General features: G+C 47.6%; 9 non-coding genes and 1 pseudogene across 9 annotated transcripts; all 10 read right to left on the bottom strand.

Moving 5' to 3' along the window:
- Positions 1–999: 999 nt before the first annotated feature.
- Positions 1,000–1,190, bottom strand: LOC142699779 (U2 spliceosomal RNA). Its single transcript, XR_012866365.1, has one exon. It is a non-coding gene; the product is annotated as a U2 spliceosomal RNA (small nuclear RNA).
- Positions 1,191–2,486: 1,296 nt separating this feature from the next.
- LOC142699778 (U2 spliceosomal RNA) lies at positions 2,487–2,677 on the bottom strand. The gene has a single exon (XR_012866364.1). It is a non-coding gene; the product is annotated as a U2 spliceosomal RNA (small nuclear RNA).
- Positions 2,678–3,953: 1,276 nt separating this feature from the next.
- LOC142699776 (U2 spliceosomal RNA) lies at positions 3,954–4,144 on the bottom strand. Its single transcript, XR_012866363.1, has one exon. It is a non-coding gene; the product is annotated as a U2 spliceosomal RNA (small nuclear RNA).
- A 1,300-nt stretch (positions 4,145–5,444) lies between these two features.
- Positions 5,445–5,635, bottom strand: LOC142699775 (U2 spliceosomal RNA). Its single transcript, XR_012866362.1, has one exon. It is a non-coding gene; the product is annotated as a U2 spliceosomal RNA (small nuclear RNA).
- Positions 5,636–6,923: 1,288 nt separating this feature from the next.
- Positions 6,924–7,114, bottom strand: LOC142699809 (U2 spliceosomal RNA). The gene has a single exon (XR_012866392.1). It is a non-coding gene; the product is annotated as a U2 spliceosomal RNA (small nuclear RNA).
- Positions 7,115–8,410: 1,296 nt separating this feature from the next.
- On the bottom strand, positions 8,411–8,601 carry LOC142699808 (U2 spliceosomal RNA). Its single transcript, XR_012866391.1, has one exon. It is a non-coding gene; the product is annotated as a U2 spliceosomal RNA (small nuclear RNA).
- A 1,272-nt stretch (positions 8,602–9,873) lies between these two features.
- On the bottom strand, positions 9,874–10,064 carry LOC142699798 (U2 spliceosomal RNA). Its single transcript, XR_012866383.1, has one exon. It is a non-coding gene; the product is annotated as a U2 spliceosomal RNA (small nuclear RNA).
- A 1,296-nt stretch (positions 10,065–11,360) lies between these two features.
- Positions 11,361–11,551, bottom strand: LOC142699786 (U2 spliceosomal RNA). Its single transcript, XR_012866372.1, has one exon. It is a non-coding gene; the product is annotated as a U2 spliceosomal RNA (small nuclear RNA).
- A 1,300-nt stretch (positions 11,552–12,851) lies between these two features.
- LOC142699774 (U2 spliceosomal RNA) lies at positions 12,852–13,042 on the bottom strand. The gene has a single exon (XR_012866361.1). It is a non-coding gene; the product is annotated as a U2 spliceosomal RNA (small nuclear RNA).
- A 1,280-nt stretch (positions 13,043–14,322) lies between these two features.
- LOC142699807 (U2 spliceosomal RNA) lies at positions 14,323–14,475 on the bottom strand (annotated as a pseudogene; the record flags this gene model as incomplete).

Here is a 14,475-nt window from a genome sequence, read left to right as displayed (position 1 = left end):
CATGCCCACAGCCACCCCTTGTTCCTTCACACCTTGTATCAGCTGTAATCCAGTCCAGTCCAGTGCTGCCTGCTGAGCAGCACTGACCAACACTGCCTGGGCCCAGGCTTTTATCTCTGAGGCCCCATTATGATGTCAGAAAGCTGGCTCTGGAATCCTGAGGGCTCCACTATGACACGTGCAAAGTTCCGTCTGAACTTTATATAAGACGGTGAGGCTCAGTCAGTCACTCAGTGTTGCCTGAGAGGGCAACACTGCAACAGCCGGCCGCCAGGCTGTCTTTTTTTTGCACAGCTAGTTGCCTCCAGGAGGCCACAAGAGGGAGACAAGGGACTGCAAAATGGAAAATAGGCATCCACCAACTTTACAGACAACTTCTCCTTGCTCCTACAACCTCCATCCTTGCACAGTTTGTTATTCTTCTAGGTAACATAGTAACAAATCCAAATTGCTGCTCTCTTTGTAGGCAAGCAAGGCTTTGTTGCAACTGCAATTCTTACTTCTTCTTGAAATGTAGGGACGACAGTACATTCCATCACATCCATCTAGTGTACACAGGTAGGTCCATTGTGGCGGGCAGGCGAGCGGGCGGGCTGCTTTATTGGCTGTTTGCTGTTCCCCTACTCCACTCCACTATTTGACTGTTGTGCTGCATCAATCAATCAATCAATCAATCAATCAATCAATCAATCAATCAATCAGTGGCTGGCTCAGGTGCAGCTCTTTAACTTACCTAAAAGGGAGGGCGGAGAGAAGACAAGGAAGGTGAATGAGGTGTTCCAATGTGAAATGCCGGAAACACAGAAACACAGACGACACACAACAAGAGGTGGCAATCTATTCATTAATTGCATTTAATCAATGAGCTCATTATCACTCATGCATTGTCCAACAGGTGTTGAAATAATGGGATTAAAAGGGGAGATCCCTTCAGAAAGACAGAAACAATAGCAAAGACAAAAAACACTTTTGGAATCTGCTTTTAGTCAACACATAAGGAAAGGGTGCACCGGTCCTGGAAATACTGCAATACCAGGTCAATGCGTGGAGTGGACAGAGCAAGCTCTATTTCCATCTCCCTGTTCTAAAAATCCATTTAATATATGGTCCCCAGATAGGGGACGTATCAGATATTAAACTGATAAGAACAGATACTACACTTGATCTTAGCCAAAAGGCCGAGAAGCGATAACCCGAACGGGCCGCGCGTTGCCCGAGCCTGCCCGATACTGCTGTTCAGCCCTTGCAGCGATTCAGCCTACTTCTAGGCAATTCCATGGGGCCCTGCAGGCTCACACACTCACAGCTACACGGGAGGTGAATAAAGGCCGGAGAGGAAGCCAGACAGGATTTGCTTCTTTTGCTTGCACCACAATGCAGTGCTGAAAGAGGAGGAATCTACATAAAAACGCCTTCCTGGCAACGCCCAAATGCCCTGCTGCCATGCAGATAAACACTGGCAGCGGCAGCAAGTGCATGCCCACAGCCACCCCTTGTTCCTTCACACCTTGTATCAGCTGTAATCCAGTCCAGTCCAGTGCTGCCTGCTGAGCAGCACTGACCAACACTGCCTGGGCCCAGGCTTTTATCTCTGAGGCCCCATTATGATGTCAGAAAGCTGGCTCTGGAATCCTGAGGGCTCCACTATGACACGTGCAAAGTTCCGTCTGAACTTTATATAAGACGGTGAGGCTCAGTCAGTCACTCAGTGTTGCCTGAGAGGGCAACACTGCAACAGCCGGCCGCCAGGCTGTCTTTTTTTTGCACAGCTAGTTGCCTCCAGGAGGCCACAAGAGGGAGACAAGGGACTGCAAAATGGAAAATAGGCATCCACCAACTTTACAGACAACTTCTCCTTGCTCCTACAACCTCCATCCTTGCACAGTTTGTTATTCTTCTAGGTAACATAGTAACAAATCCAAATTGCTGCTCTCTTTGTAGGCAAGCAAGGCTTTGTTGCAACTGCAATTCTTACTTCTTCTTGAAATGTAGGGACGACAGTACATTCCATCACATCCATCTAGTGTACACAGGTAGGTCCATTGTGGCGGGCAGGCGAGCGGGCGGGCTGCTTTATTGGCTGTTTGCTGTTCCCCTACTCCACTCCACTATTTGACTGTTGTGCTGCATCAATCAATCAATCAATCAATCAATCAATCAATCAATCAATCAATCAATCAATCAATCAGTGGCTGGCTCAGGTGCAGCTCTTTAACTTACCTAAAAGGGAGGGCGGAGAGAAGACAAGGAAGGTGAATGAGGTGTTCCAATGTGAAATGCCGGAAACACAGAAACACAGACGACACACAACAAGAGGTGGCAATCTATTCATTAATTGCATTTAATCAATGAGCTCATTATCACTCATGCATTGTCCAACAGGTGTTGAAATAATGGGATTAAAAGGGGAGATCCCTTCAGAAAGACAGAAACAATAGCAAAGACAAAAAACACTTTTGGAATCTGCTTTTAGTCAACACATAAGGAAAGGGTGCACCGGTCCTGGAAATACTGCAATACCAGGTCAATGCGTGGAGTGGACAGAGCAAGCTCTATTTCCATCTCCCTGTTCTAAAAATCCATTTAATATATGGTCCCCAGATAGGGGACGTATCAGATATTAAACTGATAAGAACAGATACTACACTTGATCTTAGCCAAAAGGCCGAGAAGCGATAACCCGAACGGGCCGCGCGTTGCCCGAGCCTGCCCGATACTGCTGTTCAGCCCTTGCAGCGATTCAGCCTACTTCTAGGCAATTCCATGGGGCCCTGCAGGCTCACACACTCACAGCTACACGGGAGGTGAATAAAGGCCGGAGAGGAAGCCAGACAGGATTTGCTTCTTTTGCTTGCACCACAATGCAGTGCTGAAAGAGGAGGAATCTACATAAAAACGCCTTCCTGGCAACGCCCAAATGCCCTGCTGCCATGCAGATAAACACTGGCAGCGGCAGCAAGTGCATGCCCACAGCCACCCCTTGTTCCTTCACACCTTGTATCAGCTGTAATCCAGTCCAGTCCAGTGCTGCCTGCTGAGCAGCACTGACCAACACTGCCTGGGCCCAGGCTTTTATCTCTGAGGCCCCATTATGATGTCAGAAAGCTGGCTCTGGAATCCTGAGGGCTCCACTATGACACGTGCAAAGTTCCGTCTGAACTTTATATAAGACGGTGAGGCTCAGTCAGTCACTCAGTGTTGCCTGAGAGGGCAACACTGCAACAGCCGGCCGCCAGGCTGTCTTTTTTTTGCACAGCTAGTTGCCTCCAGGAGGCCACAAGAGGGAGACAAGGGACTGCAAAATGGAAAATAGGCATCCACCAACTTTACAGACAACTTCTCCTTGCTCCTACAACCTCCATCCTTGCACAGTTTGTTATTCTTCTAGGTAACATAGTAACAAATCCAAATTGCTGCTCTCTTTGTAGGCAAGCAAGGCTTTGTTGCAACTGCAATTCTTACTTCTTCTTGAAATGTAGGGACGACAGTACATTCCATCACATCCATCTAGTGTACACAGGTAGGTCCATTGTGGCGGGCAGGCGAGCGGGCGGGCTGCTTTATTGGCTGTTTGCTGTTCCCCTACTCCACTCCACTATTTGACTGTTGTGCTGCATCAATCAATCAATCAATCAATCAATCAATCAATCAATCAGTGGCTGGCTCAGGTGCAGCTCTTTAACTTACCTAAAAGGGAGGGCGGAGAGAAGACAAGGAAGGTGAATGAGGTGTTCCAATGTGAAATGCCGGAAACACAGAAACACAGACGACACACAACAAGAGGTGGCAATCTATTCATTAATTGCATTTAATCAATGAGCTCATTATCACTCATGCATTGTCCAACAGGTGTTGAAATAATGGGATTAAAAGGGGAGATCCCTTCAGAAAGACAGAAACAATAGCAAAGACAAAGAACACTTTTGGAATCTGCTTTTAGTCAACACATAAGGAAAGGGTGCACCGGTCCTGGAAATACTGCAATACCAGGTCAATGCGTGGAGTGGACAGAGCAAGCTCTATTTCCATCTCCCTGTTCTAAAAATCCATTTAATATATGGTCCCCAGATAGGGGACGTATCAGATATTAAACTGATAAGAACAGATACTACACTTGATCTTAGCCAAAAGGCCGAGAAGCGATAACCCGAACGGGCCGCGCGTTGCCCGAGCCTGCCCGATACTGCTGTTCAGCCCTTGCAGCGATTCAGCCTACTTCTAGGCAATTCCATGGGGCCCTGCAGGCTCACACACTCACAGCTACACGGGAGGTGAATAAAGGCCGGAGAGGAAGCCAGACGGGATTTGCTTCTTTTGCTTGCACCACAATGCAGTGCTGAAAGAGGAGGAATCTACATAAAAACGCCTTCCTGGCAACGCCCAAATGCCCTGCTGCCATGCAGATAAACACTGGCAGCGGCAGCAAGTGCATGCCCACAGCCACCCCTTGTTCCTTCACACCTTGTATCAGCTGTAATCCAGTCCAGTCCAGTGCTGCCTGCTGAGCAGCACTGACCAACACTGCCTGGGCCCAGGCTTTTATCTCTGAGGCCCCATTATGATGTCAGAAAGCTGGCTCTGGAATCCTGAGGGCTCCACTATGACACGTGCAAAGTTCCGTCTGAACTTTATATAAGACGGTGAGGCTCAGTCAGTCACTCAGTGTTGCCTGAGAGGGCAACACTGCAACAGCCGGCCGCCAGGCTGTCTTTTTTTTGCACAGCTAGTTGCCTCCAGGAGGCCACAAGAGGGAGACAAGGGACTGCAAAATGGAAAATAGGCATCCACCAACTTTACAGACAACTTCTCCTTGCTCCTACAACCTCCATCCTTGCACAGTTTGTTATTCTTCTAGGTAACATAGTAACAAATCCAAATTGCTGCTCTCTTTGTAGGCAAGCAAGGCTTTGTTGCAACTGCAATTCTTACTTCTTCTTGAAATGTAGGGACGACAGTACATTCCATCACATCCATCTAGTGTACACAGGTAGGTCCATTGTGGCGGGCAGGCGAGCGGGCGGGCTGCTTTATTGGCTGTTTGCTGTTCCCCTACTCCACTCCACTATTTGACTGTTGTGCTGCATCAATCAATCAATCAATCAATCAATCAATCAATCAATCAATCAATCAATCAATCAATCAATCAGTGGCTGGCTCAGGTGCAGCTCTTTAACTTACCTAAAAGGGAGGGCGGAGAGAAGACAAGGAAGGTGAATGAGGTGTTCCAATGTGAAATGCCGGAAACACAGAAACACAGACGACACACAACAAGAGGTGGCAATCTATTCATTAATTGCATTTAATCAATGAGCTCATTATCACTCATGCATTGTCCAACAGGTGTTGAAATAATGGGATTAAAAGGGGAGATCCCTTCAGAAAGACAGAAACAATAGCAAAGACAAAAAACACTTTTGGAATCTGCTTTTAGTCAACACATAAGGAAAGGGTGCACCGGTCCTGGAAATACTGCAATACCAGGTCAATGCGTGGAGTGGACAGAGCAAGCTCTATTTCCATCTCCCTGTTCTAAAAATCCATTTAATATATGGTCCCCAGATAGGGGACGTATCAGATATTAAACTGATAAGAACAGATACTACACTTGATCTTAGCCAAAAGGCCGAGAAGCGATAACCCGAACGGGCCGCGCGTTGCCCGAGCCTGCCCGATACTGCTGTTCAGCCCTTGCAGCGATTCAGCCTACTTCTAGGCAATTCCATGGGGCCCTGCAGGCTCACACACTCACAGCTACACGGGAGGTGAATAAAGCCCGGAGAGGAAGCCAGACAGGATTTGCTTCTTTTGCTTGCACCACAATGCAGTGCTGAAAGAGGAGGAATCTACATAAAAACGCCTTCCTGGCAACGCCCAAATGCCCTGCTGCCATGCAGATAAACACTGGCAGCGGCAGCAAGTGCATGCCCACAGCCACCCCTTGTTCCTTCACACCTTGTATCAGCTGTAATCCAGTCCAGTCCAGTGCTGCCTGCTGAGCAGCACTGACCAACACTGCCTGGGCCCAGGCTTTTATCTCTGAGGCCCCATTATGATGTCAGAAAGCTGGCTCTGGAATCCTGAGGGCTCCACTATGACACGTGCAAAGTTCCGTCTGAACTTTATATAAGACGGTGAGGCTCAGTCAGTCACTCAGTGTTGCCTGAGAGGGCAACACTGCAACAGCCGGCCGCCAGGCTGTCTTTTTTTTGCACAGCTAGTTGCCTCCAGGAGGCCACAAGAGGGAGACAAGGGACTGCAAAATGGAAAATAGGCATCCACCAACTTTACAGACAACTTCTCCTTGCTCCTACAACCTCCATCCTTGCACAGTTTGTTATTCTTCTAGGTAACATAGTAACAAATCCAAATTGCTGCTCTCTTTGTAGGCAAGCAAGGCTTTGTTGCAACTGCAATTCTTACTTCTTCTTGAAATGTAGGGACGACAGTACATTCCATCACATCCATCTAGTGTACACAGGTAGGTCCATTGTGGCGGGCAGGCGAGCGGGCGGGCTGCTTTATTGGCTGTTTGCTGTTCCCCTACTCCACTCCACTATTTGACTGTTGTGCTGCATCAATCAATCAATCAATCAATCAATCAATCAATCAATCAATCAATCAATCAGTGGCTGGCTCAGGTGCAGCTCTTTAACTTACCTAAAAGGGAGGGCGGAGAGAAGACAAGGAAGGTGAATGAGGTGTTCCAATGTGAAATGCCGGAAACACAGAAACACAGACGACACACAACAAGAGGTGGCAATCTATTCATTAATTGCATTTAATCAATGAGCTCATTATCACTCATGCATTGTCCAACAGGTGTTGAAATAATGGGATTAAAAGGGGAGATCCCTTCAGAAAGACAGAAACAATAGCAAAGACAAAAAACACTTTTGGAATCTGCTTTTAGTCAACACATAAGGAAAGGGTGCACCGGTCCTGGAAATACTGCAATACCAGGTCAATGCGTGGAGTGGACAGAGCAAGCTCTATTTCCATCTCCCTGTTCTAAAAATCCATTTAATATATGGTCCCCAGATAGGGGACGTATCAGATATTAAACTGATAAGAACAGATACTACACTTGATCTTAGCCAAAAGGCCGAGAAGCGATAACCCGAACGGGCCGCGCGTTGCCCGAGCCTGCCCGATACTGCTGTTCAGCCCTTGCAGCGATTCAGCCTACTTCTAGGCAATTCCATGGGGCCCTGCAGGCTCACACACTCACAGCTACACGGGAGGTGAATAAAGGCCGGAGAGGAAGCCAGACAGGATTTGCTTCTTTTGCTTGCACCACAATGCAGTGCTGAAAGAGGAGGAATCTACATAAAAACGCCTTCCTGGCAACGCCCAAATGCCCTGCTGCCATGCAGATAAACACTGGCAGCGGCAGCAAGTGCATGCCCACAGCCACCCCTTGTTCCTTCACACCTTGTATCAGCTGTAATCCAGTCCAGTCCAGTGCTGCCTGCTGAGCAGCACTGACCAACACTGCCTGGGCCCAGGCTTTTATCTCTGAGGCCCCATTATGATGTCAGAAAGCTAGCTCTGGAATCCTGAGGGCTCCACTATGACACGTGCAAAGTTCCGTCTGAACTTTATATAAGACGGTGAGGCTCAGTCAGTCACTCAGTGTTGCCTGAGAGGGCAACACTGCAACAGCCGGCCGCCAGGCTGTCTTTTTTTTGCACAGCTAGTTGCCTCCAGGAGGCCACAAGAGGGAGACAAGGGACTGCAAAATGGAAAATAGGCATCCACCAACTTTACAGACAACTTCTCCTTGCTCCTACAACCTCCATCCTTGCACAGTTTGTTATTCTTCTAGGTAACATAGTAACAAATCCAAATTGCTGCTCTCTTTGTAGGCAAGCAAGGCTTTGTTGCAACTGCAATTCTTACTTCTTCTTGAAATGTAGGGACGACAGTACATTCCATCACATCCATCTAGTGTACACAGGTAGGTCCATTGTGGCGGGCAGGCGAGCGGGCGGGCTGCTTTATTGGCTGTTTGCTGTTCCCCTACTCCACTCCACTATTTGACTGTTGTGCTGCATCAATCAATCAATCAATCAATCAATCAATCAATCAATCAATCAATCAATCAATCAATCAGTGGCTGGCTCAGGTGCAGCTCTTTAACTTATCTAAAAGGGAGGGCGGAGAGAAGACAAGGAAGGTGAATGAGGTGTTCCAATGTGAAATGCCGGAAACACAGAAACACAGACGACACACAACAAGAGGTGGCAATCTATTCATTAATTGCATTTAATCAATGAGCTCATTATCACTCATGCATTGTCCAACAGGTGTTGAAATAATGGGATTAAAAGGGGAGATCCCTTCAGAAAGACAGAAACAATAGCAAAGACAAAAAACACTTTTGGAATCTGCTTTTAGTCAACACATAAGGAAAGGGTGCACCGGTCCTGGAAATACTGCAATACCAGGTCAATGCGTGGAGTGGACAGAGCAAGCTCTATTTCCATCTCCCTGTTCTAAAAATCCATTTAATATATGGTCCCCAGATAGGGGACGTATCAGATATTAAACTGATAAGAACAGATACTACACTTGATCTTAGCCAAAAGGCCGAGAAGCGATAACCCGAACGGGCCGCGCGTTGCCCGAGCCTGCCCGATACTGCTGTTCAGCCCTTGCAGCGATTCAGCCTACTTCTAGGCAATTCCATGGGGCCCTGCAGGCTCACACACTCACAGCTACACGGGAGGTGAATAAAGGCCGGAGAGGAAGCCAGACAGGATTTGCTTCTTTTGCTTGCACCACAATGCAGTGCTGAAAGAGGAGGAATCTACATAAAAACGCCTTCCTGGCAACGCCCAAATGCCCTGCTGCCATGCAGATAAACACTGGCAGCGGCAGCAAGTGCATGCCCACAGCCACCCCTTGTTCCTTCACACCTTGTATCAGCTGTAATCCAGTCCAGTCCAGTGCTGCCTGCTGAGCAGCACTGACCAACACTGCCTGGGCCCAGGCTTTTATCTCTGAGGCCCCATTATGATGTCAGAAAGCTGGCTCTGGAATCCTGAGGGCTCCACTATGACACGTGCAAAGTTCCGTCTGAACTTTATATAAGACGGTGAGGCTCAGTCAGTCACTCAGTGTTGCCTGAGAGGGCAACACTGCAACAGCCGGCCGCCAGGCTGTCTTTTTTTTGCACAGCTAGTTGCCTCCAGGAGGCCACAAGAGGGAGACAAGGGACTGCAAAATGGAAAATAGGCATCCACCAACTTTACAGACAACTTCTCCTTGCTCCTACAACCTCCATCCTTGCACAGTTTGTTATTCTTCTAGGTAACATAGTAACAAATCCAAATTGCTGCTCTCTTTGTAGGCAAGCAAGGCTTTGTTGCAACTGCAATTCTTACTTCTTCTTGAAATGTAGGGACGACAGTACATTCCATCACATCCATCTAGTGTACACAGGTAGGTCCATTGTGGCGGGCAGGCGAGCGGGCGGGCTGCTTTATTGGCTGTTTGCTGTTCCCCTACTCCACTCCACTATTTGACTGTTGTGCTGCATCAATCAATCAATCAATCAATCAATCAATCAATCAGTGGCTGGCTCAGGTGCAGCTCTTTAACTTACCTAAAAGGGAGGGCGGAGAGAAGACAAGGAAGGTGAATGAGGTGTTCCAATGTGAAATGCCGGAAACACAGAAACACAGACGACACACAACAAGAGGTGGCAATCTATTCATTAATTGCATTTAATCAATGAGCTCATTATCACTCATGCATTGTCCAACAGGTGTTGAAATAATGGGATTAAAAGGGGAGATCCCTTCAGAAAGACAGAAACAATAGCAAAGACAAAAAACACTTTTGGAATCTGCTTTTAGTCAACACATAAGGAAAGGGTGCACCGGTCCTGGAAATACTGCAATACCAGGTCAATGCGTGGAGTGGACAGAGCAAGCTCTATTTCCATCTCCCTGTTCTAAAAATCCATTTAATATATGGTCCCCAGATAGGGGACGTATCAGATATTAAACTGATAAGAACAGATACTACACTTGATCTTAGCCAAAAGGCCGAGAAGCGATAACCCGAACGGGCCGCGCGTTGCCCGAGCCTGCCCGATACTGCTGTTCAGCCCTTGCAGCGATTCAGCCTACTTCTAGGCAATTCCATGGGGCCCTGCAGGCTCACACACTCACAGCTACACGGGAGGTGAATAAAGGCCGGAGAGGAAGCCAGACAGGATTTGCTTCTTTTGCTTGCACCACAATGCAGTGCTGAAAGAGGAGGAATCTACATAAAAACGCCTTCCTGGCAACGCCCAAATGCCCTGCTGCCATGCAGATAAACACTGGCAGCGGCAGCAAGTGCATGCCCACAGCCACCCCTTGTTCCTTCACACCTTGTATCAGCTGTAATCCAGTCCAGTCCAGTGCTGCCTGCTGAGCAGCACTGACCAACACTGCCTGGGCCCAGGCTTTTATCTCTGAGGCCCCATTATGATGTCAGAAAGCTGGCTCTGGAATCCTGAGGGCTCCACTATGACACGTGCAAAGTTCCGTCTGAACTTTATATAAGACGGTGAGGCTCAGTCAGTCACTCAGTGTTGCCTGAGAGGGCAACACTGCAACAGCCGGCCGCCAGGCTGTCTTTTTTTTGCACAGCTAGTTGCCTCCAGGAGGCCACAAGAGGGAGACAAGGGACTGCAAAATGGAAAATAGGCATCCACCAACTTTACAGACAACTTCTCCTTGCTCCTACAACCTCCATCCTTGCACAGTTTGTTATTCTTCTAGGTAACATAGTAACAAATCCAAATTGCTGCTCTCTTTGTAGGCAAGCAAGGCTTTGTTGCAACTGCAATTCTTACTTCTTCTTGAAATGTAGGGACGACAGTACATTCCATCACATCCATCTAGTGTACACAGGTAGGTCCATTGTGGCGGGCAGGCGAGCGGGCGGGCTGCTTTATTGGCTGTTTGCTGTTCCCCTACTCCACTCCACTATTTGACTGTTGTGCTGCATCAATCAATCAATCAATCAATCAATCAATCAATCAATCAATCAATCAATCAATCAATCAGTGGCTGGCTCAGGTGCAGCTCTTTAACTTACCTAAAAGGGAGGGCGGAGAGAAGACAAGGAAGGTGAATGAGGTGTTCCAATGTGAAATGCCGGAAACACAGAAACACAGACGACACACAACAAGAGGTGGCAATCTATTCATTAATTGCATTTAATCAATGAGCTCATTATCACTCATGCATTGTCCAACAGGTGTTGAAATAATGGGATTAAAAGGGGAGATCCCTTCAGAAAGACAGAAACAATAGCAAAGACAAAAAACACTTTTGGAATCTGCTTTTAGTCAACACATAAGGAAAGGGTGCACCGGTCCTGGAAATACTGCAATACCAGGTCAATGCGTGGAGTGGACAGAGCAAGCTCTATTTCCATCTCCCTGTTCTAAAAATCCATTTAATATATGGTCCCCAGATAGGGGACGTATCAGATATTAAACTGATAAGAACAGATACTACACTTGATCTTAGCCAAAAGGCCGAGAAGCGATAACCCGAACGGGCCGCGCGTTGCCCGAGCCTGCCCGATACTGCTGTTCAGCCCTTGCAGCGATTCAGCCTACTTCTAGGCAATTCCATGGGGCCCTGCAGGCTCACACACTCACAGCTACACGGGAGGTGAATAAAGGCCGGAGAGGAAGCCAGACAGGATTTGCTTCTTTTGCTTGCACCACAATGCAGTGCTGAAAGAGGAGGAATCTACATAAAAACGCCTTCCTGGCAACGCCCAAATGCCCTGCTGCCATGCAGATAAACACTGGCAGCGGCAGCAAGTGCATGCCCACAGCCACCCCTTGTTCCTTCACACCTTGTATCAGCTGTAATCCAGTCCAGTCCAGTGCTGCCTGCTGAGCAGCACTGACCAACACTGCCTGGGCCCAGGCTTTTATCTCTGAGGCCCCATTATGATGTCAGAAAGCTGGCTCTGGAATCCTGAGGGCTCCACTATGACACGTGCAAAGTTCCGTCTGAACTTTATATAAGACGGTGAGGCTCAGTCAGTCACTCAGTGTTGCCTGAGAGGGCAACACTGCAACAGCCGGCCGCCAGGCTGTCTTTTTTTTGCACAGCTAGTTGCCTCCAGGAGGCCACAAGAGGGAGACAAGGGACTGCAAAATGGAAAATAGGCATCCACCAACTTTACAGACAACTTCTCCTTGCTCCTACAACCTCCATCCTTGCACAGTTTGTTATTCTTCTAGGTAACATAGTAACAAATCCAAATTGCTGCTCTCTTTGTAGGCAAGCAAGGCTTTGTTGCAACTGCAATTCTTACTTCTTCTTGAAATGTACGGACGACAGTACATTCCATCACATCCATCTAGTGTACACAGGTAGGTCCATTGTGGCGGGCAGGCGAGCGGGCGGGCTGCTTTATTGGCTGTTTGCTGTTCCCCTACTCCACTCCACTATTTGACTGTTGTGCTGCATCAATCAATCAATCAATCAATCAATCAATCAATCAATCAATCAATCAATCAATCAATCAATCAGTGGCTGGCTCAGGTGCAGCTCTTTAACTTACCTAAAAGGGAGGGCGGAGAGAAGACAAGGAAGGTGAATGAGGTGTTCCAATGTGAAATGCCGGAAACACAGAAACACAGACGACACACAACAAGAGGTGGCAATCTATTCATTAATTGCATTTAATCAATGAGCTCATTATCACTCATGCATTGTCCAACAGGTGTTGAAATAATGGGATTAAAAGGGGAGATCCCTTCAGAAAGACAGAAACAATAGCAAAGACAAAAAACACTTTTGGAATCTGCTTTTAGTCAACACATAAGGAAAGGGTGCACCGGTCCTGGAAATACTGCAATACCAGGTCAATGCGTGGAGTGGACAGAGCAAGCTCTATTTCCATCTCCCTGTTCTAAAAATCCATTTAATATATGGTCCCCAGATAGGGGACGTATCAGATATTAAACTGATAAGAACAGATACTACACTTGATCTTAGCCAAAAGGCCGAGAAGCGATAACCCGAACGGGCCGCGCGTTGCCCGAGCCTGCCCGATACTGCTGTTCAGCCCTTGCAGCGATTCAGCCTACTTCTAGGCAATTCCATGGGGCCCTGCAGGCTCACACACTCACAGCTACACGGGAGGTGAATAAAGGCCGGAGAGGAAGCCAGACAGGATTTGCTTCTTTTGCTTGCACCACAATGCAGTGCTGAAAGAGGAGGAATCTACATAAAAACGCCTTCCTGGCAACGCCCAAATGCCCTGCTGCCATGCAGATAAACACTGGCAGCGGCAGCAAGTGCATGCCCACAGCCACCCCTTGTTCCTTCACACCTTGTATCAGCTGTAATCCAGTCCAGTCCAGTGCTGCCTGCTGAGCAGCACTGACCAACACTGCCTGGGCCCAGGCTTTTATCTCTGAGGCCCCATTATGATGTCAGAAAGCTGGCTCTGGAATCCTGAGGGCTCCACTATGACACGTGCAAAGTTCCGTCTGAACTTTATATAAGACGGTGAGGCTCAGTCAGTCACTCAGTGTTGCCTGAGAGGGCAACACTGCAACAGCCGGCCGCCAGGCTGTCTTTTTTTTGCACAGCTAGTTGCCTCCAGGAGGCCACAAGAGGGAGACAAGGGACTGCAAAATGGAAAATAGGCATCCACCAACTTTACAGACAACTTCTCCTTGCTCCTACAACCTCCATCCTTGCACAGTTTGTTATTCTTCTAGGTAACATAGTAACAAATCCAAATTGCTGCTCTCTTTGTAGGCAAGCAAGGCTTTGTTGCAACTGCAATTCTTACTTCTTCTTGAAATGTAGGGACGACAGTACATTCCATCACATCCATCTAGTGTACACAGGTAGGTCCATTGTGGCGGGCAGGCGAGCGGGCGGGCTGCTTTATTGGCTGTTTGCTGTTCCCCTACTCCACTCCACTATTTGACTGTTGTGCTGCATCAATCAATCAATCAATCAATCAATCAATCAATCAATCAATCAGTGGCTGGCTCAGGTGCAGCTCTTTAACTTACCTAAAAGGGAGGGCGGAGAGAAGACAAGGAAGGTGAATGAGGTGTTCCAATGTGAAATGCCGGAAACACAGAAACACAGACGACACACAACAAGAGGTGGCAATCTATTCATTAATTGCATTTAATCAATGAGCTCATTATCACTCATGCATTGTCCAACAGGTGTTGAAATAATGGGATTAAAAGGGGAGATCCCTTCAGAAAGACAGAAACAATAGCAAAGACAAAAAACACTTTTGGAATCTGCTTTTAGTCAACACATAAGGAAAGGGTGCACCGGTCCTGGAAATACTGCAATACCAGGTCAATGCGTGGAGTGGACAGAGCAAGCTCTATTTCCATCTCCCTGTTCTAAAAATCCATTTAATATATGGTCCCCAGATAGGGGACGTATCAGATATTAAACTGATAAGAACAGA

The sequence above is a fragment of the Rhinoderma darwinii genome, unplaced genomic scaffold (genome assembly GCF_050947455.1).
Source record: "Rhinoderma darwinii isolate aRhiDar2 unplaced genomic scaffold, aRhiDar2.hap1 Scaffold_165, whole genome shotgun sequence".
Lineage (NCBI taxonomy): Eukaryota > Metazoa > Chordata > Amphibia > Anura > Rhinodermatidae > Rhinoderma > Rhinoderma darwinii.
Note: the sequence above shows the minus strand (reverse complement) of the source record. Positions and strands in the feature narration are given on the sequence as shown.